Source organism: Dermacentor albipictus, chromosome 1 (assembly GCF_038994185.2).
Source record: "Dermacentor albipictus isolate Rhodes 1998 colony chromosome 1, USDA_Dalb.pri_finalv2, whole genome shotgun sequence".
Taxonomy (NCBI): Eukaryota; Metazoa; Arthropoda; class Arachnida; order Ixodida; family Ixodidae; genus Dermacentor; species Dermacentor albipictus.
Window position 1 is genome coordinate 481,382,192 of NC_091821.1, and position 26,051 is coordinate 481,408,242.

The 26,051-nt window shown below is 48.0% G+C and overlaps 1 protein-coding gene across 1 annotated transcript in view; it reads right to left on the reverse strand.

Annotated features, from left to right (window-relative positions):
- Positions 1 to 18,168, reverse strand: part of LOC135901442 (protocadherin gamma-C3-like) — a 288,857-nt gene extending 270,689 nt beyond the window's left edge. The window contains exon 1 of the mRNA XM_065431249.1: positions 17,605 to 18,168. The gene's annotated coding sequence lies outside the window, so the exon portion shown is untranslated. The remainder of the gene's footprint in view (positions 1 to 17,604) is intronic.
- Positions 18,169 to 26,051: the final 7,883 nt, after the last annotated feature.

Here is a 26,051-nt window from a genome sequence, read left to right on the forward strand (position 1 = left end):
GGTTAGAAAAAACGTGAAACACGCCTTCCGCCCAGCTAAAAAGCCGAAGTTTCGCTTTCGCGCCGGGTCGCATCTCCCGGCGTGGCAGCCCAGGCCTGCTACTTCGCGGCGCTTGGGATAGATGGCGCGACCGGCGCTCATCAATATGGCGGCGCCCTTTGAATTCACGGTGTTCTGGTGTATAAAGAGCGCGTATGATGAACCGACTTGCGCTCTTTCCGCCTCCCTCGCCTTCTTCCTGTGGTTGTCATGTTTGAATACGCAAATTGTTTCTTCAAAGCAATGCACCAACGAGCCCAGCAAGAAGTTCTAAGCTAGATCAACCAACAGTGGCTAAAATGTAAAGGTGGTGGTTGTGCAACCTGAAGGTCGGTGGTTCAAATCCGCAGCCCGACAAGCAATTGTATATTCGCGCGGTTTAAGTTTTTTTCGTACGGCAACACCAACACCGTCGCCGACACGAATGAGGCAATACAAACTTCGCTTGAAAAAGCTTAACAACGTAAACGATATATACGAAGGACGAGTGTTGTGAATTTTCGTTGTCTAACCGTAATGTTACGCACTCACCCTGAATTTTCAAAGCAGATGAAGGCAATGTTTGACGTATATGAAAACTGTGCAGCAGACGAGTCACCTCTGCAACGTGTCGAAATTCAGTCAACGGCGAACTTGTCTTATCTTCAATCATGTTAGCTCGTGCGCTTCAGTTTACTGACAACCGGGAGCTGAAGGCTCGTTACTAAATGTTTATTCCTCCTCCTCCTCCTCCTTGTTGTTGAGCAGTGGACACTGCAGTCGGAACAGCGTGTTCGCTACAATGTGAACGTGTGTTCAGAAGGCAGCAAGGAAGAGAATATCAAGAAAACAAGGCGCCAGAAACAATGGTCAGAACGACATAATCGCGTTCTGCTTCGGCGTAGTCACATTCACGCACTGTCGCCACCTCCTTGCGAGAGCAGAGAAGCCATGCAGTTTCACTACATCAATATTCTGATCAGATCGCGCTCGTGGGGCGAACCGACATAATGAGCCATTTGCAGAAATATACTGCGCATGAGCAAGAAAGGTATCTTCCAACCTAAGTTGCGTAAGACAACTCATTTTGCCTCACAGATAGGTGGTTGACGTGTGCCTTTGTGTTACTAGTTTTAGGTTGAACTCTCAAGGTCTTAGCGAATTTTATTGTAGATCACGTCATCAATGCCCACCTGCAGATAACACTTTCGTCTGGAACACGCAGCTATTATTTTGTAAGAAGCCTAGTATTTACACAAATAAAGCAAAAACACTTCATCTCTGCAAGCACTCAAACTCAATTCCCTGGAAGGCGGCCAAACTTGTGCCTCGTTTTCCAACCAAATCTTGTAGTACTGTCGCTGTACGACAGAGGACGCTCACCAAGTCGTCCTGTTTTGCAGCGAAGCTGTAAGCCTCTCGGTGGTGGCATATTTCGTGTCCGTACATGAGCAGAAATTATCATCAGCTGCAACGGCTCATTCACCCGTAAGCAAGAAATAATGCATTGGCTCATCCCCCCGGTAATGCAGAAGCCACAAGCACTCAGCAAAGTGAAGTGCTGAAGTGAAGTGCTCGTTGGAATCGAATCACGCATACAATCTACAGAACAGCGTACGTTTAAATAAAGAACAAGCTCAAAACATGCATCTATCATCATCAGCAACGGCTCATATCCCCGTAAAGCACAGCCTAGATGCGCTCAGCAAAGTGAAGCGAACAGTGCATACCGTTCATTGAAATTACCCATACTACACACAGAAAAGCATGCCTTTCAAGAAACAACCGGCTCAAAACAAGCATACGAACAATCAATAGAGTATTGCATTCCCCCCTCAGCTGTTGTAGTCGCGGTTTTGCAACAGCTTTGCTGGACATCCGCTTTCCCAGGGCCAAGATGGCGAGTCGGCATTTTATGCGAAGCATACTAGCCGCACAACCACGCTCTTCCTTGCTGCGCCGCGCGCGACGCCAAGTTTCGCCCGAGACGCCAGCGCTCGTTTCTCCCCTGGCGGCACGGTTTCCAATCCCCCGGGGGTTTGCTTCCGCCGGTTCCCTTCGCTCGCGCTGAGCCAGAGGAGGCCAGGCTGAGCGCGCGCTGCACGCGAGAAGGTGTAGGTTTCCGTCGCCGCTTCCCTTCGCGGTCGCGCCCGCGTTCAGTTCGCGCTGCGCGCGAAACGTCTCTTGTTTGCGACGGCGCCTCTTCGGATGACCGGAAATTATTATTGTGTTGTTAACTGTCACGACAGCAATGTAAACATGAAAAGGTTGATGCCACCAGTGAAATTATACCGATTCACAAGAAAATGGTACGAAAGAAGCAGACGACAGACATGGATTACTGCGGTGCGCCGAGCGAAGTAAACATCTGGCAAACGAAGCGAGATCGTTTATTGATCACTCCTGAGTGTATGACGGTTTCTATATCTAACCCACGTGAAATTAATAATTACTCGGTACATAATCCTTTTTATTCATACAAAAACTTTAAGTTCAACGAGTGCTTGTCCTGTCTTCTTTCTCGTGTTTCGTTTGTGTGTGCGCTGTCTAAGAATGGAAACCACGTCTGTTGTATGCGCTAGCAGTGGCCGAAGTTCACGCGTGCCGAGAAATTGAATATGTGCATGATGCATTGAACATGACCGGAGTTCATTCCCGCTTCACCACCGCACCGATCGATCGGGTTACTGGACGATACACACCCGCGTCTTGGTCGCGCCGGCATTGCTGAAGCAGGAATGATTAATAATACTTTCAACTTCCGTCTCTTGAGTACTGTTAAAAAATGACCAAGCTGTCTACATTGCTGCCTCTATTCCATATTGTAGGGGACGTACTAGTTAAAGTTGTGTGCGCATGTCGTACTTGTGCTATGCAGCGATATATCTTGTTTATTTCCGCACAGTGTCGATAGAAGTCCGTTGTCGCCATCAGAGACAACACGGATTTGTAGCAAACATAATGTGAGAAACTGCAAAAATGACTTTAGCTCGTTGGTGCTGTATGTATGTGCCGCATCGTATGTGCTGACGATTTTTCCGGCGGCACATACGATGTCGTTTCCAATTACCTGCTCAGCGTCCCTTACATGGTTAAGCAGACGCTGCCCTTTCGCCGCATTGCAGCCATAAAAATAATCGTGAAGCGTACCGATCTTCTTAAAGGCAAATATAGCGTGTGTAGCTTGTTTCACACTAGGGGGAAAACTCGGAACGTATTGCGTCGCGATGCGGCAAGCAATGAGTCGTGCGGCGGCAGCAGCTCGAGCAGGCGCACAGGCCTGAGGGGCAGTGTCGTGTTCTGCGTCGTCTGCTACGGCGGCGCGCGCTGGCCGCATTTTCAGGAAGCGTGGTACTGTCAGGGGCAGTGCACCGATTTCATCGGTACTGCAGGAACTGAGCTGATAGTCTTTACTAAACGTTGTGCGTCGCCCCACTCTGATCCTTCATTGGCGATAATGGAGTTCCACAAACTTCTTTTGACAACATGGTTCATTTGTTCTTTCGAAAGTCCGGAGTACTGAGCGTGTGCACGTATATTTCTTCACTGTGTGTGCTACCGTAATGAGCAGCGACAAAACGCACCAAGATGTGCGCGCAACGTGCTCAGTCTTTGTTTGACTCGAAAGGAAAACAAAGCACTCAACAATAGGAGTGGAACACGGTGAAACAAACGGACACGATTAAATGAACGTTTTAGGTTCAGACAATGAGCTGGAAGTGATTTTTCTCGACAATCATTCGCTACACCAGACAGACCCTGCCCGCCGGTGGGGAATTGGACACGTCACGCTCGGAACTTCAGTTAGTATCTCGTCATGTCCCCAGCGGCAGCGATGACAGCGCTCATCCTGGAAAGCAGTGAAGTGTAGAATGACTTGATCAGGGATGTGTTCATTCGCTGCACGTCTCAGTCGCTGACGACGGTGGATCGAAGCCTATCCTCGGGCGACTGATAGAGGGGATGTTGCGCCAGCGATACTTTCAACGAGCCCCAGACATTTTTAAATGATGTTGGCGCCCGGGGATTGAGGCGGCCGCTCCAAGAGAGTGACTGCGCGCTCTTCTAGCAGTTCTTGCACAGCACGAGCAGTGTGGATCGGCGTCCTATCGCGTTAGAATATATATAGTCGCCTTCCAGAAACGGGCCGTCAAGAATGTGTGGAATCAGTACGTCGTCTATGACTGCCATGCAGCGATGAACTTACATTCGAGGCGTATCAGTGGGCGTCGCGCAACGCTTAGCAAAGAATATCGGCTCCTTTCACGCAGTAACGATGTGATCAGCGCCCTGCACCTGACAGTAGAACGTTTCTCGACAATGCGGCCAGCGTGCGCCGCCGTAGCAGACGACGCCGTTCAAGATCCCGCCCCTCGAGCATCTGCGCGAGCTGCTGCCGCCGCTTGACTCAAGCGCTCGCCGCATCGCGATGCAATGCGCTTCGAGTTTTCCCCTAAATGTGAGAGAGACTGTACACCGCCCTTCGAAAGAAATGTCCGCGCGCACACACCGCGCGCGGCGCGAAACGTGCGCAAACACGCGCAGTGCAGGAGGCAATCAAGGCGGCGCGAACGAGAGATGGGAGAGGGGTACCACCGGCTAATAGAATTTTGCTCCGCATGCGGCGCTCTCAACGCCGGCGCAGCAGCGCCGCTCTCGGTGCCGTTCTCGTCATAACAAGCTGCAAAAGCGGAGGCTCAACTCGTGCGCTCGCTTGCGGCCGCGTAGCTACATAGCCGGGTCTCATCTCGTGCGCTCGCCTGCGGCCTAACTCCCGCCCTTCCCGCTAGGGCACTGACGTCACAACAGCTGCAAGCCGGGCTGAATCTTGCGTTCGCCTGCGGTCGCACAGCCGGTGCTGCGGCCAGTTAGTTATAGGCCAGTTATAGAAAACGACGATACGGACATTGTACCAGAAAGCACAGTTACAAGCGTCGTCGTTGCTGCCGGGTGCCCAGCAGTTAAGGTAAGAGAAGAATGTATGCCTTTGGAAGAATACTATACGAGCAGTTCACCAGGCTAAACAGTGGTTCAACAACTAAAATAAAGGCTAGTATGCTTCGCATCCTGGGCTTAACCTTAGCTAAGCCACAGCCATTCTTTTATTGCGTTATTGTGTATCGTTGTTACCAGCCACTTGTGCGTTTTCTTTTTTTATGCATATATATAAATTATGGGGTTTTACGTGCCAAAACCACTTTCTGATTATGAGTCACGCCGTAGTTGAGGACTTTGGAAATTTCGATCACCTGGGGATCTTTAACGTGTACTTATATCTAAGTACACGGGTGTTTTCGCATTTCGCCCCCATCGAAATGCGGCCGCCGTGGCCAAGATTTGATCCCTCGACCTCGGGCTCAGTAGCCCAGCACCATAGCCACTGAGCAACCGCGGCGTTTTTTTTTTTTTTCATAACCTTCTTAAGGTACCTTGTTGTGAAAATCCATTGTGTCAGGGCAGTATCCTCTGAATGAGTGAGTGAGACAGGAAAACATCTAGGCACAAAAGTTACAGAGCAGTTGCAAGGCATGTAGTGAGATCATTTTGCTCAGAGTGAACCCCAGTTGACGGTAAAAATCAGATGAGCGCCATAGCACGGTCGTGTTATGTAGCGGTGTCTTGGGAGTACAAATTGCTAGGAAATTCAGGTAACACAATTGTCTTCGCATCTTTTCACTGGTACACTACTTTCAACGCAATGTTATCTACCTCTCCTTGCTTTGAAGTATCACGCGACGAGAGATGTTAACCCAGTGTTTAGGCGCTTTTGGCCGTTCCTACGTGACCCCGCTTGCGTGACCGGATGTGTTCCATCCCACTGACTCCATTACAGCTCGAGAGCAGCCGGCGGAAGCACCGACAATGTTTGTTTTTTATGGTCTCTAATTCGCATGTCCTGTCCTTTTGTTGCTTCGGCAAGGCGATTCTTCGCTGCCGTCATCCTACACTATTCTATGCTACTTCCATATCAAGGTCACATATAGTACGCTTTTTATGGACATGTATTCTGGTGATAATCACGCATGCGTATCGCTTCTGCTTTCTCCACTTTTTTTTACGTCTCTTTTACAGCGGAGAGTTGCGCCACGGTTTCTGCGTAGCGGTGCAGGCCGGCGTGTGACGGCGTGGTCGATTACAGATTTAAATGCTACGCATTGTCAGGGCCTAAAATTTGCTTCGAAATGTGCAAATAGATGATTGTAATAAAAAAATTACCTTGAGTATATTCATTTATAACAGGGACCACATTTATGCGCGGTTTGTTTTAATCAGCAATGACGTTCTTTCTCTTTCTCACGTAGCATTATACCGGCTCTATGCGGAAGGTCAGCTAGCAATTTGTAGGGCTCCAGCGATGAAAGTAAACGCCACGATACTCTAAACCTGCAAAAGAGCTGGTGTGCCGGCCGTCACTAAGATTTTGATTTTAAAAGCAAGTAGCTCTGCGTCTAGCTCACTGGAATGTTCATCTTCCTTGGGTTGTTTTTTTTCTTTTAATCAGTAATCTTTAACTCTTTCTTCTCACGTCGTCTTTTACCACCTCTACGTAGGAAGCCAGCTAGGAGTTTCTACAGCTGCGGCGGTGAAAGTCGATGGCGTAGTCCGCGAACACTGCCTGCGAGGGAGCCCCGGAGCACACGTGTGACCAGGACGTCGGTAATGAATCATCGTAAAGACAGACATACCTCTAGTGGAATTATGAAGAGTATCTGTCCATCCGTCCGTCAGTCCGTCTGTCTGTCTCTCTGTGTTTCTTTCCAGAATGCGACGTACGAGCTAAGAAATGGTTTGCGCTCTCCTTCGTCAAGCCATCTGAGCCTGCGTGCCCAAGTGTCACGACTACAGAAGATCACCAACTCAACCTTTTGACTGTGTGCAATACAGGTTAAAAGGTGTCGCTTAGAAGCGGCATTCTTTTGGTACGATTTGAGCTATATATGTTAGCTTTAAATTTTGCAGAATCCGGTAAACGAAATGCGGACAGATTGCTTGGTCGTACACGGAGGTTCTTAAGGGTGAGGTGCCGTGAAAGGCTGTAGTGAACACAAGTTGAAAATGATAAAACGTTACGCATTTTGGTTAGTCAGCCTTTATTTAGTGTCTAGGACGTGCGTTGCTGAGCCTTCGTGGCTATCTGTAAGAAGGAGACTTGAAATAATATTCTGGAGTGGAGATAATGACCTAAAGGTGAAGCCGGCCGCCGCCACTTTACTAGAACAATCGTGAAAAAATATTCCAAAAGCAAGCCAGGAGAATTCATACGTGTCAACTTCCTTGCACTAGCTTTACGCAGCAGCGTTTAAAAGCAAGAACAAAACACACATTGCGCCACCTACGCTGGTGGCACTGTCAGTACACAAACAGACCAATAGAGCGAATGCATCCTGTTTATCTATGAAGCAGCCGCAAACATCCAGAAGGGGCCCAGGGTTGGGATTGTAGGTCCACCGATCACGGCGGATAAACCATAATTCCACAAATTTTCACGGGCCCCATCGCTGCTCCCAAGCCAGCGTTTTATTAAAATCAAACACGCATCCTTTTGTCAAGCAGTCATCGACCAGTTACGTCTTTGCATGTCTATCACGTAATGCCTTTGTGATGTCCTCCGTGTCATAAAATCATAAAGCCATAAAGTAGTTGACACGCCGATCCATCCACATTTCCTGCAGCATGTGATATGCTGCTTTGCAATAAGCTGAAACTGGAGTCCTTTAATACTTTTTTAAACTTTCCTTGACAGGTCAATGTATTTGAATTGAGCGATTTTTTTTTATATACGTGCGAATGTGGTTACAACTGAAAACACAATAATATTAAAGTAGTGACCAGACAAGCCCTCTGTCTGCATCTTTTGTGTTGCCGTTGTGTTTATCTTGTACGCTAGTAGATTAATATGGGATGCCGAGAAGCCCAAACAAGCACTCTTTTAAATTAGCTAACTGACATGCTAGCTCCAAATTCGACCAGAAGCGCAAAAGGGGGAAAGCGAACGCCACAAGTATCGTAGGCGTTTGCTGGGTGGCACTCAACCAGGGCGCGTGAATTTGGAATCACCGTCACACGATGAACGTCCCAACGTACAATGTCCTGCAAGGGATCGGTCGCAACAAATCCATGATTGCGTTTAAGTGTGACGTGTCCACAGTTTTCCGCTGGCGCTCAGAAAAAGCAGCACATGAGTCCTAAGGCACTCGTAGCAGCCTGACGCCATGGCGAGCTTCCATAGGAATCGGGCAGTACATTGCGGTAAAGCCATCTCCTCTCCGTCTATGGACATACCTCGTTAATTATCCAGGATTGCTGTCGATGGAACCCTCCAGCGCCGAAGGCGATAACCGTACTTCGGGATCCGCATGGTGGTTCAGTGGCGTTCTGCCACCGAGCACGAGGTTTAGGATTCCATTACTGGCTGTGCAGGCCGTATTACGACGGGAATGGAATGCCAAAATGGTCGTCATCAAGTTATGCTTAGAGGCAAGTTAAGGAACACCAGATGATCTAAGTTAACTGGGAAACACGTGTCTCTCATATAGCGCACGTGATGCTTCTGGACGTTAGACCAACACGTGGAAGGAACCGCAAGCAGCGCCGATGCGACGCATGCAGTTGGTTTGTTCTTCCGAGGCTCCACCGTGCATCCCCCCAACAAGGCGAGGGGAGCAAGGCGGCAAGATCAGTGTGAAGTAAATACACGGAGGAGTGCTCGAAACCACGACGGTGCAGTACGCCAGGGGGCCGACGGAGGAGCAAGAAGCCACGTGACGGCGGCCATAGGAGGAGAGCGAGCGTCCCTCCATAAATCTCGCCACCAGCAAATTTCGCTGCCAGGAGCGGTGGCCGCGGCCCTTGCTTTTCCTGCCTCCACTCGGAGGAACCACATTCCGCGCGAGCCATGCGGCACCACAGCAGGGGTGGTTTGACGCGTGCCTACGCACTTGCATGCACGCGGCTTGCACAGCCTAGGCGGCATCGCGATGAAGCCTGGCGCGCAGCAGGGGTGGCATGGAGACCCAGTGACTTGTGCTTCGACAACGGGCCTTCTCAGCTCACACTGCAAAGTCGCCGAGTACGAGTTGAGAACACACACGCGAAACCAAAGGCTCCCTACATAATCGGAAAACTAATTTTGTGCATGAGTGTTTCCATGGTTGATTCATCGTTGCGAGACAGGAGCTAGCATCATCGCAGGCATGTGTAGATCGTCGGCCCGAGGAAAGAAATTCGCCAATGCACAAGGAATGGGACGTCAGTTCTGTGAAGACGCCTCTGCAGAGCCGTAATACGTGGCCTGGTTCCCAAGTCTGTAGAGAAAATGTTACAGGCGCATTGCAAATTTGAATTACGCAATGTGCCTTCACTTGGCAAATAGTAACAGCTGGTTATTTAAGAGAGCCCACTTAGCTTCGGATATTTCTGCGGCATAGGCAAAAAAAGAAAAAAAAAGAATCGTTTCTAGTGGACAACAGTAATTGATTATACATCACGGAGAAAACATCACTAGCGCGAATAAGGACGCGGTTCCGAAATAGAAGGCTCAGACATCCGTCGTGTAATATCCCCCACGAGCAAGGAACTCCCTCCTATTCATTAATACAAGCGCTCGTAAAGTGTTAGCGCTGGTTTTACCTGGAACGAACGACGGTTCCAATCACGGCCTCGGGAAAGTATACAAATATATGTATAAAGAAGCTTTCTATGAGCTTCATGAAGACGCTGCAAAAGCCGAACTCTCCTGCAATGGAGGAAGACATGTAGGAATCTCTTTTGAGTATATAAACATTTAGGTAAGACAAATCTGTTTCACCCCTCTGTTTAAATAAAAACACAGCGAATAATATGGGTTCATGTATTCCAGCTCAATCACTGAAGCTCTGCTCTGGAAACCAAGGTTGGCCGTCATGCATCATCAGGGACGAACGCATTAAGGTTTTTAATTGTTCCATTTTGCTGTCCGCAAAGACCGCCACAAATAACGCTAGCAGGTCATGTACTGCCTGCAGAAATTGTGAAAGTTCCAACGACGCACGAAAATACCGAGCGAAGGTCAACGACGTGTCCCTCGGGGTTTGAAAGGAGACAACGAGGAATAAGGAAATCTGCATGAAAAGAAAACAGCGTTTTATTTCTAATGCCTGCCTTCTCTCGCTTTCTTTTTTCTTTGACAATACGAAACAGATGAGGCAGCACTAACCGCCTTTCTATGACCCCATTCACTAAGACACTTTCCGCAAAAGGCTTGCGATACCAAAGCAATAAAAGATGCTACAACCACCCGGGTAGTGTTGAGGAAGTTTGTAACAGCAATACGCTGAATCTGGCCGCCTGCAGCTCAGTTCAGAAGAGGCAAACGACCGTGTAAAACACGACTTAACTGGGAGAATGAGTTTTCTCTTTTGTTGATGCAGCATCACGAGCGGCCATTGTTGTTCGGGAGCACCCTTTTGCAATGCGGAGAAGGAACTCGCAGCCCATACAGGCACCGCCGCGTGTGGTCATGCAGTGTACAAACACTGACGAGAGCACAACGACGGTCGGAACGCGTAGAAAAACGTACGCCGAAGTCGTTCGAAACCGTGTCATGCCGACCTTGAACGAAGACCTCGTGATTGCTCAGTAGCTCGCGCCGGGTTTCAGGACGCCAACGTAACCGCCAGAACAATCACAACAGTTTCAATAACGATTTAGCAGCGTTCCCTGACAATGGCCTTTGCGCCCGTCGGAACGAACAAATGCAATAAGCGACCGGTGGACGAAGCTGACTCAGACCTGGGAAACGTACGGCCATTCACTAACGCGAGAAAAAAAGCAAGACCATGAAAAAAAAAGAAAACGAAATAAGAGCTGAGGGGAACATTTCTTTCGCTCGGCGGCACGCGACCGGTCGCCTAGAAATCACTGCACAAGCGGGCCATGTACAAGGTGTAACCCCGTCAACTTGTTTCTTCGGACAGCACACGCAAGTCTTTCTCTGTCTTTTTTACTTTGCCTGGTCCTCGATTTGTTGTTCGTACTCGGCGTACGCACTACACTTGAGCTTTAGGAGGCGTCGCATAACGGTCAGGCTTGCCTTTCAACAACGCTCTGGCCGAGCGACCGACCAGCACGCAGCTTCTTTTGGTGTCCTCCCTTCTCTAAACCATGCGCAGTAGCGCGCACAAACTCTCCGATGCCTAGGTCGCGGCGCGAGGGAACGACGACCCGCGTGGAAACAAGCGGCAATTACGGCCGGGCGCGTTCGCTACGGGCTTGTCATGTCCATAGGCGGTGTGGACTGCTTTTAGTGTGCCGCCATAAAGGCAGCTCGTTTTTTCAGGGGCTTGTCATTGGCTCTGTTTTGTTTGTTCGAGTTTTGTGGTCTGCTCTGTCCTCCTCCTTTTCTTTCCATGTGCCAAGGAACGAAGATGCAGGTTATACTCTGCACCATTCTCTGTTTAGGGCTTTGCTTTTGAAGCTTACCCCGCTGTCTCTGCGTGGATGCGACCGAGTAGATTACAGAGCGCCGCATCCCGTCTTTGGAAGTGACGAGGCACCGAGCCGTGCGGCCCGCCCAGGCCGAAACAGGTCTCGCAGTCCGCATGGACACGAGCCGCACGTCCGCGGAGACCTCGCAATAGAAGCACGCACGCTACAGCGTATGCCCGCGTATTCCCTCAGAAAGTGACCCGGGCGGAAACGTCTTCGTCAAGAGTTGCCTATGCTTCCGCGATGCCGTGGTGTACCTCCGTCCGACGTGCTAGGGAAGCTGATTCGACGCACTTCCTCAGACTTTTCACGTGTATCGCTGCCGCAGAGCGAGCGAGGGTAAACAGTGCGCGTCGCCTGAGATGCACTCCGAATTACATAGGATCGCGCTATTTCGCACGCCAGTGCTGAGTAACATATCTCTCTTCGTTCGCGGGTCTTGCCCGATCAAGCCCGTTGCTCTGTTAGTGTTTTGCTCTCATTTCGGCCAGCTCTCAAGCTGGAGAAATTCGCGCCCCCAGTTCGTGCCCTCCATCTCTGAGGCGTGGCTGTGACGCGCGACGTATCTGGGTCGGGCAGGCGGTGATTTATGCTGCGTGCCCGTCGCCATCGTTGACGTTCGCGCTGTGTATAGCGGCAACGCGAGAAGTGTTCCCTTGTTAGTTTTTCTTGCCATCTTCGCGCGCACCTGTCTACCGGTGTAGAGAAGGGAACGAGCCTGAGTGGAGCCCTCGATACCGGTCTTGTCTGTTTGACACCCGCCGAAACTGCACTCCGGATACTTCCTTGATCCTGAACAGGAAGAACAATGCCTGCTTCCAAGGTGCCATGGCAGTGGTATAGGTAGCGTTGCTGTCGTCGTAGGTATAGCATTGCCGTCATTTAGTTGAGCTTGTGGTTTACACCCACTGCTGCACATCGATAACCTAAGCGTTGACACATAAAAGTGAAACGTGCTTCTTTTGAGACGGGACTTGCTGTCTAATTTTACTTTTTATTCTTCTTTGTGTACATGTCACATGTAGAATATGACCATCCCGCTTAGGGGCCGGTTTTACACTGCAAGAGAAGAACGACAAAACCATAAGGATATGCAGCAGGCTAAACAAGGCGAATGGCGAATATTGTCGTATGGCAACTATGTTCGTTTTACAGTAACCGCGCTTCCTGCTCCATAGAGGGTGAGGTATCGATTTATTGGTTAATTATAGATAAAGTGAGTAATAGGTAATTCGACAGATTCATCGATTCTTCTTTAGCTACGAAGTCTGTTGGTGCGAGGAATTTCAATATATGTCCTGAAATGCAGGCTGAGGAGCATAGGCTTTCAGTGTCTGGAATAACACGTGGAAATTAAGCTAAATGACAACATTTCGCTATCTCGCTATTGACACCACGTTTCGATAGCGGGACACAGTGATTGGTGGAAAGCACGGAAGTATGCTGGCTATCGCGTCAGCTGGGGAGAACAACCGAACTATAAAATGCCACTTTCCACAACACAAGTAAACGAGATCAAAGCACGTACTGTATAAGGAAAACAAAGCAAGCAATATTTCTAATCAGCACTGGTATCTTTTTTCAGCAGAATTGGCCCTTAATTTTAAACATTTTTTGTATGTTGTAGCTGCTTTTCACTCAGTGGTAGCGTGTCAGTCAATAAAGCGCTGCAGAAAGGACCAAGCTCATGCCCGGAGCCGCGTTTAGGAGCATGGTATGATTGAAGAACTCTGTGTGGTATGCCGCCCGACTGAGCTTTATGTATTTTTTGTCCGAAATGTACCGCTCCCATACTTCCTCTTTTAAGCATTTATACATTCTGGAAATTTCCCTTAAAGCTTTTTTACTAAGGCGGAAGCATTAAGTGGCTCATACCCTCGATGGCCTTTTAAAAACGTGTCGTCCAGTCTAATGGTAAAAAACTATCATCATCAGCAATGGCTCATACCTCCCTAAGCAATAAAAAAAAATGCAATGGACCATCCCTCGTAATGCAGAGGCTACAAGCACTCATCAAAGTGAAGCATGCAGTGCATACATTCATTAGAATCACGCATACAACGTACAAAATCGCAGTGTCTATTCGAGTGGCACAAACAAAATCTATAGAAAATCTGAGAATTTTCTACTAACCCGTAAGCATCGTTTGGCTCGGCTTGACTTCGTTCTTGCTTAGTTTTGCTTACTCAGATGCCACAGTAGCCAATGATGCGTCGCGTGAAGGGTGAGCGCATCGCCGCGATTTCATGTCACCCTCGCTGTCGCTCTCGCAAGCATGTGTTATACGAGCGTTGCTTGTTCACGCAGGCCCTCGCTTGCGTTCTGACTGCGTCTGGGTAAGGCCCCATGAAAACGCGCCAAGCGACTCAACGCTCTCGCTTGCCCGCGATGTGTGTTCATAACTCGAAGGACGCTCAGCAGCGTTGAACTCGACATCGGGCCGCCCTAAAATCTCAAGTTGCCCCACACCCAAATTTCACGTTGGCCCACTCCCAGATTTCAACTTGGCCCATCCCCAAATTTAAGTTCGCGCACCCCCCAATTTCCCGTTGGCCCATCCTCAAATTTAAGTTGGCCCAATCCCAAATTTAAGTTGGACCACTCTAAAGTTTCAGTTGTCCCACACTCACATTTCAACTTGAACCACCCTGAAGTTTCAGTTGGCTCACGTTGAAATCCTAGGTTGGCCCAACCCCAAATTTTTTTTTCGCCCATGTCCAAACTTCAAGTTGGCCCACCCCGACATTTTAAGCTGGCCCACCCACAAATTTCTAGTTAGTCCACTTGCAAATTTCACTTTGACCCACACCCACCTTTCGTTGACCAACCCCCAAGTTTCATTTGGACCGCCCCTATCCGCGAAGCTTATCCATGCATTTTCTAAGGAGCCCTATCTATCTCTATTAGTATTCCCATTTTATTTTATTTTATCTTTTGCTTTAAAGGGTTCCTCATCGCTTAAAACCTACTAATCAACTACAATTACACGATCCTAACGATTAAATGTTTTAAATTTGCTAATTACTTATTTTTGTGCCGATGCAAGGCACTACACTTCTTGTGTGACAGTGCTGGGGAGCTCGTTAAAGAATGCTTACGCATTAAAGAAACACGTGGCCTTCTCAATGAGTCATACCCCGGTAATCAAGCAAACAATGCAATGGCTCATACCCCCTAAGGCTGAGGCTGCAATCCCTCAGCAAAGTGAGGCGAATGGTGCATACTTTCAGGGAAATCACCCATACAACTCACACAAGAGCATACGTTTCAATCACCTGCTGAGTGGATGCAACTTAGAAAAGTCGTTGGCGCTTGTCTGACCCCGCTATACGAGCGCGCGAAGCCGCAGCCAAGCGTCGAAAACGAGCCGAAGAAATCGAACTGCGAGAGCAGCAGCGCGATGTTCCGAGGCAGCGTTTTACCAAGTGTGCAGCAGGCTTTCGCCTTCACGTGTTACAGGAGTGTAACGTGCGGGCGAATTTCTTTTTTTTCCTTCTGTGTGTATGTGTGTTAACTGCGAGCAGCTTGCTTGAACTTTAACGTGGAATGTACTAAGCAGGCGCGAGTAATGACAAAGCTGCTAGTAAACCCAAACTCTGAGTCTAACGCCTGCGCAAGTGTAAAAATTCATTTTATTGCTCGGTTGCTAGTCCGCGTGATATAAATGAACAGGCGCCAAGACAATAAACTGTGCGTGAGCTCCAGTACAACAGGGATGCAGTGGCAACTATAGCACAACAACAAAGGAAACGAGAAGCGACAATTATTCACGTGACGCACCCATCCCACAATTCGGGCCGGTCGAAAGCTCACAGGTAGTCCACGTGACACGTTAAGTATAGCCACTCGCGCCGTGGTTTCTTCCTTCAAGACGTCGAGAAAGTTCCAGGATCGCCTCTCTATAAAGGTCGCACGGTTGGTCGTTCCCAGCGCCCTTCTGACGCCAGAAAACGGACCGCGAGGACCGTGTCGTCCGTCTCATTTGCCGCAGATCTCGGCCCTTCGTAGCCGCGAAGCAGTCGGGCACCGATTGTTAGCCTTGCGTGGAGAACCTGTCGTCTCCCTTTGTTTTGGGGGCGCCAGCATGCCTGTGCCGTTGGCGGCAGCCTAGTCCCGATTGTGTGCTCACGGGCCGGCGTACGAGGGAGCGGCGTACATTGTGGCGTTGACTGTTTTTCGTGGACACGCGTGCGACCCGCCAAGCCAGTGTCGCAAATCGGGCACAGGGCGCTGCCGCACCGCGAATTAGGCGATCAAGCCGTAGAAACGGGGGCATAGGCAACTAGTATAAGAGTTTTGCGCGTTTAGGTATATATACATTGTTCAGGACACTAAGGTTGCACTGACTGGCCGAGGAGCGCGCGTGAGAGAGGAGATGCGAGCCCGCGCTTGACCCTCAAAGTGCCCTGTCGTCGCCCAGTGACGTTGGCCTCCTCGGGATATAAATCGCGCGGCGGTCTCCTCCATTATCTCGGTTTTCGCGGAAATAGCTGGCCACCTACCAAGGTTCCCCTCGTTTTCTCCCTCCCCGCGTAAACGGAGCCCTGATAAGGATGGATGAAAAACTTTATTGGAGCACTGGTAAGAGAAAACATGAAAACCGGCTATATTAACTAGCAAAATTAAAAGAGCGCGCCACAAGCACTCGCAGTGTTCGGTCTTGTTCGTCTCCATTATTGAGCTGTTTTAATTTTGCTATATACACTGAACCAACTGCCCAAACAACCTGCGTTATTAAACCGACTACATAAGTTTATAAAACACTTCGTAGAATTAAGAGCAATTCGACAACATAAAGAAGAAACAATCGTTGAAGTCTGCCAGGTTAACATAACCACATAGATATTCAGCTGCGCATGAGTATTAGACAAGACAACGTCATTTATAACACTCAAGCTAAATTATTCAAAATTGTGTTTCTGAAGCGCATCCATGAATTTCAGCAAGCAAACGCTCTGCAGTCACCCCACCGCGGACTCCGAGGACGGGTTCTCAACTATGGACCTCCTGGTACCGCAGCGGTAGGTGCCCAACCATTGCGGGATCACCTATCTCTTAGCCACCTCGAGTCATTCTTCGAATGCCCTCCCCCTCTTCGAATGCCCTCCACCTCTATAGTAAGAGATATAGAGCCACTTTTTTATACAACACAAAGCATTCTTTTTTTACTTAAACCTTTCACTTATAACGTTGCCATGCTTGACCGCACAGACGGAACAACTCATTCTGCAATGTTTCATTTTGTCATCTCCTTCCAAGCTATTCGATCATCGCCTTTTTGTTGTTGATATGATGCACAAATCTGTTGTTCCCACTTTTATTGTGCCGAAGCTCGAAAACCAAATATTCTGCACTAAGCAGCTGCTGTTGCGCACACCATCTATACTACAAAGGCGGTACCGTTTGTACCAGCTTTATCACATTATTTGATAACCACATATCGCTCATCCTAGCCGATACTAGGCACTTTGTCGGCACGCCCATACATCAGACCGACATTGAGCACAGTAATCTGAGAATGTTTGCTGCTCATAACAAAGGAACATTTGCAAGATTAAGAAAAAGATCGTGCTGAATTCCGCGCTCTCAGCTGAGGTGATGTTCGCGTACAGTTCCTATCTGTAGGAGCAACCTGGTATCAAGCATCGGCAGCTCGGGAAAAGCGCAGGCTCTGGGCCGCTGCCCACCACATAAGAGCAGGTCGGCGCGAACACTAGAGCTCCGACGCCCGTAAACTGACTACCCGTGCACACGGCTAGATAACCTGCTTACACACCCACGCTCCTGGCCGTGCGTATCAATGTTCCTTTCTTGTGGCAGGAGTTCAGCGCACTCGCTTCGCCAAACTAGAGACGTGCTCTTGAATATCAAGTGCTGCAGAGTCAGTGTGTCTGCTCAGTGCCCTTGTTATTCCAATCCCTTACATATCATTTTCAGTGAGCCGTTAAAAACATCCTATTGCGCTTTTTAAAGTTGACTTAGTGTTATAGGGATGCGAAGCTGCCGCTTTCGCAGCACGATCAATGCATACATGACGAACCATCGCGGCGAAATTGTAGAAAAAGATTATCCCTTAGGCCAAGGAGTGCGAACGATTGACTCGCAAGGCGAAGTACTTACCTAGGATTCTTCGTCTTTAAACCTCGCGTTGAGCGGCAGAAGGACGCGGCTATCCAATCACGATATCCACTGGCTAGTATGGAAGAGTACACACACGCGCACACACGCCAGATCGCCGGCGCACACTAGGAGAACACTTCTGTGAAATCCTGCGCTGGCGGTGCCGTCCACTCGCTAAATCGCACTTCTGTCATCCGGGTGGAAACGATCGGCGGCAATCCACCAGCAGCACACAAAGAAACGGCGAAGAATAAAAGAAAAGGCGCTGCTGCTATGACAGCACCTGATTTCACAGCGCGGAACCGAAAGTATAGGGATATCCGTTTTCACGTGACCATTCACGAGTAGGTGAGAGCGGAGTTCATCGCCGATCTCGGCGGGGATGCTGCGGCCGATTTCGTCACCGGCGGCCGGGAAACGCAGCGGCAGAGGCGACGGCAGTGCGTGCCAAGAGCGGCAGTTGGCAGAACTCGGTCAACGGCGGCTGCACGCGCGCACGCTCGCGGTCCATGCCGGCAGCAGCGAAGCTCGCTCCTCGCGCTGCCTGGTCTGGCGAAGCAATGGCACCTGTCTGACCGACCTCCTCCTTTGAGGCTTCCCCTCGACGCCGCCAGCCGAAGCAGCGGACGAAAGTTGTTGTGGGACGTCCGGTCGCCAGGCAACGCGCCGCCTGGCGTAAGCGGCTCGCGCACCACTCGCTCTCTGTCCTGCGTTTGGTCTCCCTCCGTCCGTTGACCGGTGCTCCTCTCCAACGGGATGGCGACAAAATGCATAGCCTGAATAATTCGCAGTAAGCGCCGTCCCGGCCTGGTGCCGCTGAAAGTAAATATTGAGGTTGTTGCAGTGTTTTTATGTATCTATGTTTCTGTCACCAGAGTTGTCTATAGTCACGTGTGGTTGAAAGTTTATATTCGAAGGGCCGTAGGCGCACAGTCAGAAATAGTAGTTGAATTCTTTCTTCCTTGATGGTCGAGGAGGGAGGTTAACATTGATTTTCTGCTTGTATCGCCTACCAGCTGAGGACCAGCTGCTGAGGTCACGAGAGCAGAGGTGGCGCCAGATGCCAGTTAGCATTAAAAGAGGAAATTGTGTGGGTGAGCACGTCTGCCGGAATGGATAGTGACAGAAAAATTGCAGAGACCTGTGGGTAAAGGTCTTTGACGAATTTGACGTCTTCGATAGGATATGCAGACATGCAGGATCTTAAATGCCTAGAGCACACTTTAACGAAGTGCACTGAGCGACAACCGCTAAGTCCTGTGGAATGGAGCATGCGGTGTTTCCAAGTTAGACATCCTCACCTGTGTGTTTGTGAGATCCCTGCATGAAACGCATTTGTCCACGTGATGTCGTTCTTGCCGGAGCTACAGCTGCCACGATGAACCACTGCATTTCTTCAAGCTGGAGGGCTCAGATTCTATATAGGCGTCAGGTGTGACTACGACAAATTGTCCAATTGTATTATAACGAAATGCTGCACAAACAGCGTAGTCTCTATGTAGACCTGTTGCCTGCGCGTTCTGTTCACTGTGTCGACGTTCAACAAACTAGCCCAAATTGAATTTCACTCATTGCTGTAATCGATATGTCGGAGTCAAGTCTCAGGGTTTCACACATTTCAGTTGAAACATTTTGGTGGCATAGAGTGTTTCAAAAACACCAGGTAGGGCTCGTCCTAGGTGCGCGAAGGAGTCCGGATAGAATCTTGTCTGATAGCCATAGAAACTTGGCTATCAGCGCCTATACTACACAAAGCAGTCTGTATTTATTCATTTCACTTACCTTCCCCTGAAAGGGCAGCTGCTTCTTTGTCCTTCTTTCTTGCGTACACGTGCGATCCATGGCAAGCGGAAGCTTATCTACAAGCTGGAAAACTGACCTTTAGGCTGTTATAACAACAAGACGAAAACTGATGTTCCTTGTTTTCTGAACCTAGTGCGCATAAGCAGTTCCATTAGGATTCCTGTTTTCAGATTTATCTCTGAGAGGACCTTTTGATGTAAAATAAAACAAAAATTCATTTTCTTCTAAATTGTTCTAAATTACAAATTCTTTCTTACCACTGAGACAAACGTATTGACCACACTGTGACGGACCCGAGGTGTAGGCGTAGAATATATTTACAGAATATTTACGAAGAAAGCTAGGGCAAGACATGCTGTCTGATCCGGCCCACGTGCAAGTGTCCCTATTGTTGTCGTCATCGCTCTTCCAAGCCTCGCGTTCGTCCATGTATGGATCGCTCTGCGATTATATTTAACAGCAGCGCAAGGAATCTGAGTAACGTAAAAAAAAAAGACGGAGACACGCACGAGCCCTACATGTGCCTTTTGTCATTTTGCGCTACAGTTACATATTTTGAGCTTTTACTACACGGCCTAATTTTCGTAATGGGGCCAACTGCATATTTACAGGAAATTTGTTATTTTATAATGATTCTGTGACGCATGTTAGAGAATTCAAACAGGACAGAAGTTCACAGAAAAATGGAGGCTAGAAGTGATTACTATTCTCGCGGACAACTTTCTGTGGCAAGGAAGGGAAAGCTACGGAGGCAGAGTGCACACGAGTGAGAACGCTTCTGAAAACAGTCGCGTGTTTTCGTCCACGTTAGTTTAAGCTGGGGAAGAGAAAACATAAACACCTTATTAGCAACATTTAAATAAGATAAAACACACCACTGAATGTAAACGTTTACTTATTTTTGCAGCTTTTCCCTTCCGCGTCTGGGCAAACGCGAAACCGTCGCACGTGGAAGCTGCGTCGATTCCGCGTCTGTTCCGGCCAACCGAAAGCACTGTCAAACACTGGCGGACTACTTGGCGCAGTAACACATGTGCAGATGCTCCGCCCCCGTAACTTTCCCTTCATTGCCACAGAAAGTTGTTCGTGAGTAGAGTGCTCCAACAAAGGAATGTCGCTGAAGCGAACGTTTCGACAAAGAAAATTATATTCGCAAGACCAGTAACTGCCGTCACGAAGAGAATTTTCTTTGTCGAAACGTTGGCTTCAGTGACATTCCTGGTTCGCCCACTATGCATTATAATAGGAAATTATCGTTACACATCTAATTTCTGTACATCCGGACAAAAGAAAGTGAAGCAACAGAAAGATATGAACAGAACAACATTTTCTGCGCTTCAACATGAATAATTGTCTTACATACACATCTCCTGTAACAAAACATAGACAATAATAATAAAATAACACAAAAACATAATACAGAAACTAGACATTTCTGTAATAGAAATCAGATAACTGTCTTTAAACACAATATATGTGTTAATGTAAAACAGAAAAAGCTTGTTAAATAGTAGCAAAGTCAAAACTATAAACAGATCTCTGCAGAAATTTTCTGGTAGGCATTTGCCTGAAAATTTCTGTATTTCTTGAAAAGATTTCTTACAGTGGGTACCTCAAACAAACTGCGCTGAACAAACAAGAACGCTCTAAGCAAAGAACGAGTGAAGGGAAGAAGGAACGAAGAGGATTGGCCGTTTTCCTATAGCGCATGATTGCGGCTCAGCAGTAAACAAGAACCACGATGTCATAGGGCACGCCTCGGTCACTGCACCACGTCTTACGCGAAAGCCAAGACAATGAAAACGGCCTGCACTTTACGACCTAACAACTCTACGCGGCTGGATGACGACGTACCACATTGAGGGTCAGGCGGTGGTAGGTCCCCCCGTCGTCTCTCGAGCTGGCCACCCTGCTCTTTGGCGCACTTGACCTTCTCACCCTCAACAAAATGTGGTATACGCGAGTGCGTGAGCTTCGACGACGTCGTCGCCAATGTCCTCGTTCCTTGAGCTTGCTCCTCTCTCTTCTAACTCACAACGCAGGCCTGCGTTACGCCCATTTTTAGCAGACCCCCACAGTGTGAATGAAGAGAGCGAAGTTTAATTAATGCTGATTGTGTGAGAGAAGACCGGTCGACTACAGGCAACATCTTCTCTGCTGCGGCTATATTTGTTGCACACTGGCTGTCAAGACACTACTGAGATCTAATACCCTCCCAGTAGACGCAAAACAACATCTGGCACTTAACTATTGCTGTGACTAGCTGCAGCGAGAATATGTGGCTAATTAGGTGGACGACTGCATCATTGGCGTAATTTAAAGCACGGACAGGCGATGGTGAAGGGCATGCAGCAAGAATTTTTTTAGAATGGCGCGACGTGAAACAGCTGGGATTTAGAAGCTCCACAAATGACTGAACCAATGGACGAGCGCAGCATTTCAGTAATTCGCACGCCATCTGTAACTGCATTGTCACGTCGGCGAGATTACTGACCAGCCAGAGCAGCGTAGTCACAGCACTCCTCTGGTGAGCCAGTGCGGCTTCCATCTAACGTGAAACAGACAGAGCAAGAAATTAATATGGTAGAAACACAGCCTGCAACTGCGTCAATTTCGCATCAATCTGCAGTTGGTTTTTATCCCTGGAAACTTGTGACGTTCTCTCCTGGACTGACAGACGGAGAGCAGAACCAAACAAAGAATGAAATAACAGGCTACGTAGACTCGTGTGTTATACGAGAGCTCGACGTGTCTCAGAAATAGGAAGAAAATTAAGAATCAGGAAAAGCTGAAAGCAAATTATTTGTTTGCAAGTTATCAGACTCAGGGAGCAGGTACTTCGGGAAAGGATGTATGGCACGTACCAGGCAATGGCGGCCGCCCGGAGACTACATTAGTTTTGAGGTACTTAAATGCATCCTGTCTGATTTGCTTCCTGTATGGTTTGAGATAAAACCCAAACACTTGAAAGGGTGACCGGAGTTCAGCCGTCATTATTGCTAGTGCTTAAAAAAAGGTGGGAGAGCGTATTTTACTCTATGTGCGGATGTTTTAGTTGTTGTTATTTTTATTGTAGTTGTTGTTGTTTTCACGCCTGCAGAAGAAGACTACTTTTGTCGAATTTCGTTAGTAAAGCAAAGAAAACGTCATTGTATCGTCAACGCCGTCTTCGAATAAAAAGAAAGAAAATAAAAACCGCCATTTTTTTTTTCTACATATACTGACGTACAGACCAACAGGCGTGTATTCTTGTGTCGCTTTTCAGTGTTACGGCTGAGAGGGCGTTATTCCCGACTGCCTTTAAGAATTTCCCTGCGCGACATTGTTCGTAATCGAACATACAAACAACTGCACAAGCACAGCGCGGCTTGAAGGCCAACGTACCATTGACCGACGAAGTTCGCCCATTTAGACAAAACAAGAAGAGCGTTAGGGGTAGAGCTGTGATCACCCATGGGCTAGAACACTGTATGAGCGTTGGCACCAAAACCCCGTAGCGAGAGTACGCATTCGGGCACGACAATTTCTTTCGGAGCCTTTGTGTACATACTCAAGCAAATGCATTCAAAACTACAACTCATTCGACCATCTTTGCTTCCCGTCTGACGGCTGCATGGTTTCCGCTCATTCATTCTTTTTACGCACTACGTGCTCACTGCGAACGTGCGCCTATTTAGATTGCTAAATAGCAGCATTCACTTGCCTACTTTGCCAACTGCTTGCTCTCTGAACAATAACTGTTCTAAATAATGCAAATCTCAACAACTGAAGGGTGCAAGTGGTTACTGAGTGTCAGGCGCTGTTGTGTTTTTCTACTCCCTTGAAGTTGAGCTAGTGGCTTTGCGAGTTGAATGACTTGTGGTGGATGTGCTTACTGTTGATGGCTACCTTGTTTCGTCTTTTTTCTCCGAACCCTGACGTTATGGCTGAGTAGATATGCGTTTAGATCGTACTGCATGGCATCGCAAGTTAGGTTCTTGAAAATAGTGACCGCATCTCGCTAAGAATAGAATGGAAAAATGATCGTGCAAGCACGCGCACGTGCACGCTAACAACAGAAGCCGGTAAAAACCTCTAAGCCTCACTATAATGTCCCTCATAGCCAGGCAATTGCTGTGGGATGCTAAAGGCGATAAATCAAGCATGAATAAATTTGCGAGGCAACAGTTAATACAAATCATTACAAGAGTGCAGCGAACTTTGAGTTCATTTGCGCTGTTAGCTTCACTGCTCAAAATACCACTTGGCCTAACATCCCATGTCCACTCTAGTGTCTACAACTTAGCGTATGCACCTTATTGAAGATTTTAGAGCGAGCTGCTTTCCATTTCTCTGTGCTCTAACGCTTCTCGCGTAGAAAAAAAATTGGCTTGCGTGGTATTTTCGCGGCAGATGCAGATCCAGCAGCACACTTCCTCAGGCGTGTCTCTTGTTTGTTTCAATGTTTAGAGTAACATGTCATACCTACTTATGCTGGCCGGCCTACTCAGTTTCGCTTCGACTATCAAGTAAAAACAGCGCCAAGGAAGACGAACGGCAAGAAAAGTTAAGAAATAAATAAAACTCCGCGTCGTTTCGCACTCTTCTTACATTGTCAATACTTACCAACTCCTGTCTTACATGACGGACAAATTTCTCGTTGGGTAGGCATAGAAATGCTTACGCATTTAATAACAGAAGTGATACGAGAACGTGTGTGCGTACTTGTCGTCACGATGACCACCGATCAGGAGAATAAATGTGTTCATACCTTCGTTCAAAATTGTATGTCCCCTCTGTGTCGTAGGGTACACAGCTTCTCTGGTCACTGAGTGGAACGGCTCGTGTTTTTTTTTAATCTTTTTTCTCCAGGGAGGTCGGCCAGTGACTCTTGAGGATTCGCTTTTAAATTTTGTGCCTATATATATTCGCTTTATTTTGCATCTGGCAACGGGCTAATTCTACAGCGTATGATAGTATGCAGTACCTCCCGAACTCGACACATGCAGATGGACATTTATTCAACTGTATACTGTATATACAATGAAGGTGATATTGTGTCCATAACGAGTATGCTTGTTTTTGTCTCCCTATGGAACATTTATTTCTAGGTAACGTCTTTGGTGTCGGAAGCATATTGTGTTGTTCACGCCATTCACTTAATCTTTGCGGTCTGTTCTATTGTGTTTGCTTCGAGGTTGGCTGGTCTCTCCCCTTCACTTAAACTCAGGACTCGATTGGATGACTGAAAGACGAAGAACGAATACATATCATGTATACTGCAAACGCTAGTGCAGACCTATACTACCCCAAGTAACAACAACAAAACAAAACAAAACAAAAACAAGAGAAGAGCGAGGGGATGCGTAGAAAGGCAGGGAGGTTAGTCAGAGGTAGTTCTGATTGGCTACCCCGCACAGGGGAAATAGTAGGGGGATAAATAGAGATAGAGAGCGGTAGGGGGCGGTAGAGAGCGATAGGGGTTGTCTATCGTGAAGGCCCGTTGATCGCAGGAATCATACTAGCGCGAATGAGGCTTCTGCGCGGATATTCTTTGGGAGCACTATACCCTAGAGCTTTCAGTTCTGATAGTGGAGAGTGATCCAATTGGTCCATCACTCTGTACATCAATTGCCTCTCGGCACTATAGCGCGGGTAGACGCAGATAAAGTGTGCCAGCTTCTCGTCATGACTGCTTTGTCGCACGTGGGGATGTTCGCCATTAAAATAAACAAATCTCCAACATGACTGACTGACGCTCTGGCGAAGCATCTTCCTGTAAAAATGACAAAGCCTAGCTATATTGTTTCAGATTTTAATTCATTATTTAATGCAATCAGTCACTCGCTTGCAGACATGCGTAGAAAACTCCTGCATTAGGTTCCTTAGTGCAGCGTCATGCAGTTACTTCGGTTTCACTGCAGTGCTGTTGTTGCCAGAGTATTACGCTCAGGTATTAAAAGTTGTGAAAGGAAGTGGGTGGGGAAGAACAACCAGGTGTGAAGAAGTTTTTGGAACAGTCTCCATGTAAATCGTAGCGCATAACAACATGCCTTTACTATCCATGACTTCTTGCGCAGATGACTTGGCTGCTAAATTGAGCAAAATGAATTACTTTGCCAGCTTTCAAGTGCGGCAAGGGACTATTATTCCAACAGCTGCTTTGTCAACCAATTCAAAAAGCTTGCTTAGAAATTCTGACAAAAGGCATCCACTTAATCAGTTGGGCTAAGAGCATGGAAACGTTATGCTTTATCTAAGAACCCAATGTCAGCGAAAGAGACGGAGCAGAATGGGAAGAAGACGCGACGGAAAACGCTGTCTATGATGTCTAAAAAAGTTTATTAGACTCTTCAATAACATGACTCATACTAGGTCATTGCTGAAAGGTCACACAACTTATTAGCGCCACACTTTGTAACTTCTTTTTGTTTCTTCTTGTTGTTTATTTCACTACTCAAAGTGAGCCTTTCAGCGACCGCCATGCTTTCTCCACGGCTGCCTGTTGTATCAAGTCACACCAGTGGACGCACGCCAAAATTGGGCTCGGACTCTTCGCAGAGATCTTAAAGATCGTCGTCGCAGTTGTCACACTGAGATCGTGAAGTTCTACGCATATGTTTTTCGAGCCCCGCGGTCTGTTACAAGGTTGATTATAGCTGGTT